Source organism: Silene latifolia, chromosome X (assembly GCF_048544455.1).
Source record: "Silene latifolia isolate original U9 population chromosome X, ASM4854445v1, whole genome shotgun sequence".
NCBI classification, from domain to species: domain Eukaryota; kingdom Viridiplantae; phylum Streptophyta; class Magnoliopsida; order Caryophyllales; family Caryophyllaceae; genus Silene; species Silene latifolia.
In genome coordinates, this window is record NC_133537.1 from 264,317,263 (window position 1) to 264,320,677 (window position 3,415).

Genomic DNA, 3,415 nt, shown 5'->3' on the forward strand with positions numbered 1-3,415 from the left:
AAAGTTAGCAAAAACTTATTTAATGTTTTACTTTTGAGTCTTTAAGCCGTCGCTTCATGACTTAAATTAATTTACGACATCAGCTTTGTTTTCTAACTAGTTTGATGGTTTGCATATAGTGATAGTATAGTAACTTCATGATTGTCAAAATCATGTCAGGTAATGATAATAACCTAGTCTTGTATACGTCATAAATTTACATGATGTTCCTTGTCGCATGGGTACTAGATGATCCCTTGAGTTGCCTTGTCGTGTTGTTTCGGGAAGTGTGGGACGAACTTCGGGGTCGAAGTTCATTTTTACGGGGGAAGAATGTAATACCCGACCCATTGACTAAAGGAGAGCCTTGGCAAGGGATACGGGAGAGATTAGTTGATCAACGTAGCTTGTTACTCGACCTAGTTAGGGTTACTCGGCCGAGTAACTGCGATACTCGACCGAGTAGGGCGTACTCGGCCGAGTATTTCTATACTCGACTGAGTACCTCGTCAGTCAACGCGTTATTATTGATGTATCACTTTTATATACACTTTTATAACTCTTTTCATGATGTTTTATATACCGTTTCTGTGCCTTTTATGTCATTTATATGCCTTTTATAGTGAATTGTCGATACAGCCGCTATTTTATGTTTTAATGCAGAAATGACGTACTACAAGGTGAATCGAGTTGAGATGAGCATTGCGGTTATGGCATAGTGGAATACACGAAGTATGGCACGAGAAACGAGGGGACTTGAAGATAAGAAGAGAAGGAAAGAAGAGATCAAGGTGGGATGTTGGTTCCTCGATCGAGTGCAAGAAGGCTCGATTGAGTAATCGTCCTCGATCGAGTAACATGAGGCTCGATCTAGGATCCTATTTGACGGGTTAATTTCCGTAATTTCCAAAAACACGTTTTATTGTAATATAAATTCAAAACTCGTAGGATTTATTAGGGTACGCTCTTTATTACTTTTGAACGGCTGGAAACTTGTTTTAGCTTGGATACTTTGTTCTTAATCTTTCCTTGTTGATTACTAAGGTACTAATGATTCCTCGTTAATTAATTCATTCAAGTTTTTATGCTTTCAATCACTTGTTATTATTTCATATCTTCAATCATGTTATCAATCATCTTTATTGTTATTGTTAGATTCAATATAAGTAGCTAAATTCCTCATCTAGGATGAAGGGGATCTAGGTTAAATAAAAAGGGGAATATTAATTGATTGCTAGTAATATCACATGAATTATCGTTTGATTATTGTTCTTATTCTAGTTAATTGATTTAGGCCTGAATTGATAATTAGTGTAGCGAATTAATACTTTCACTGACAAGGTTAGAATTAATATAGGCTGTGATAATCAAATAGATTGTGTCTAACAATAGCGATTGTATGTTAGATTTGATCTAAAGGACAAAATTGAATTAACCAATCTTGTGACCTTACATAATTCGATTGACCTAGCAATTGATTAAGAAACCCCATATAATTGACATAGTGAACCGGAAATCCTAGACTATTAATATTATTGTTATACACCTTTTATTTACTTGCTATTTAGTTGATAGAAAACAAACAAACCAAAACCCCCAAGAAAACGGTTACCTTCAGACGATCTAAATATAAACAAACTGATTATTACCGCCTCCTTGTGAATTCGATACCTGTCTTACCACTAGCTATTTTGTTAGTACTGAGATAGATTTTTTTTGATATTGGTGATACGACTTTAGCCTTATCAAATTTGGCGCCGTTGCCGGGGAGGCAACAATTGTCTTGTTTGTTTATGTTTATTTTATCTTTTTTGTCTCAGGGAAACTAGTTCCTTGAGACCGTTCTCACACTTTTCTTTTTAGTTTCATTTATGCCCAGGTCAACTAGGTCCGATATTCTTCCAATAGATCCCGAGCCAGAGAAGACTTTTCGCTACAGACGAAAGTTTCAGCAAGAAGTGGGTCAAGTAGAAGACTTGAGTATACTTGACGTCGAGACAGAGCACTCTATTATTTCGGAAAATCAGTCCTGCGAAGAGGACACCCTTTCTGACCTTGAAATTCCGGTTGAAATTCACGTTCCTCCTGAGATTACCATCATGCCTACTTTAGCGAGCCACTCCGAGCCCACCTTGGCTTCTATCCCAAAAAGATTGAAGCTGCCTACTACTGATAATGGCACCTTCGAAATTCGTCCATTTACATCAATTTGGTGGAGCGGAATTTGTTTGGAGGAGCAGCTGTTGAGGATCCTGCGACACATATGGAGAAATTTGTCACTTATTGCTGTTCTATCCCTTTAACAGCTGGGGTGACACAAGATCGGTAAAGCAGGTGCTCTTTCCCTTTTCTTTGAAGGATGGAGCCGCAAAATGGTTGCGAGATTTGGATATGGCTGATCAGGGAGTTATTGACTGGAATACTCTAACTCTTGCTTTTTATAAGAGGTACTTTCCACCACAGAAGACCAATGCTTTGAGAAATCAGATTACTAGTTTCAAACAGACGGCCACAGAAGATTTGAATGAAGCGTGGGTTCGCATCAAGAGATTAGTGCGTTCGGTCCCCCATCATGGCTTTAAGAAGTGGTTTCTTTGTAATCAATTTTATAATGGGTTATATGATGATCACCGTGCTTTATTAGATTCTTCAGCTAATGGGAGATTTCAGGACAACACTACATCTGATGGCGCGTGGAAGTTAATTGATCAGATTTCTACTCATACTGCAAATTATGGAAATCCAAGGGGAAGTGTCCGTGGAAGTGGGGGAGATAGTGGAATTGCGGCACAGCTGAAAGCTCTTTCTGCCCAAATTGCTGAGATGAAGACTACCCAATCATTGGGTAATAGAGAAAGGGTTCATGCTATGAGTCAACAACAAGAGGAGTCTTGTGCTAGATGTGGATTAGACGGTCACAATGCAACTGAGTGTTTGAGCACATTGGAGCAGGTTAATGCTTTTCAGTCTTACAGACAAGGTACACAAGTGTGGACAAGGCCCTCGGGAACTGCGTCCGCGGGATCCACACTAGGCATAATCGACTCGAGGTTCTTTCGAATCGAATTAAGACAAATTAGAGTCGCCACCAAGTTTTTTGGGAACTTGGAACCGTTCAAGTCAACTTTACACCTTTCATCGAAAAGCATAAAGCCAATCGACTACGAGTGATTAAAGATAAAGACTTGTACCCTATATCACTCGATTTGAATGACTCTCGTAATCCAATGGTATTTAGACGGATCCACAAACCATAGATCTTGAGTAAGGGGTGAGGGTACGTGTTGGGAAGCCCATAAGGACACCCAACCCCGCCCGTCAATAACGGCCTCTACTAAGTCAAGTATGGATTTCAAACAAGGTCATAGCTACTACGATATATGATATGCAAACATCGTTTTAAACCCTAACATGTGACAACAATTTCTATGTCGTT

The 3,415-nt window shown here is 39.1% G+C and overlaps 1 non-coding gene across 1 annotated transcript; it reads right to left on the reverse strand.

Annotated features, from left to right (window-relative positions):
• Positions 1-2,449: 2,449 nt before the first annotated feature.
• LOC141625438 (small nucleolar RNA R71) lies at positions 2,450-2,558 on the reverse strand. The gene has a single exon (XR_012535217.1). It is a non-coding gene; the product is annotated as a small nucleolar RNA R71 (small nucleolar RNA).
• Between the last annotated feature and the right edge of the window lie 857 nt (positions 2,559-3,415).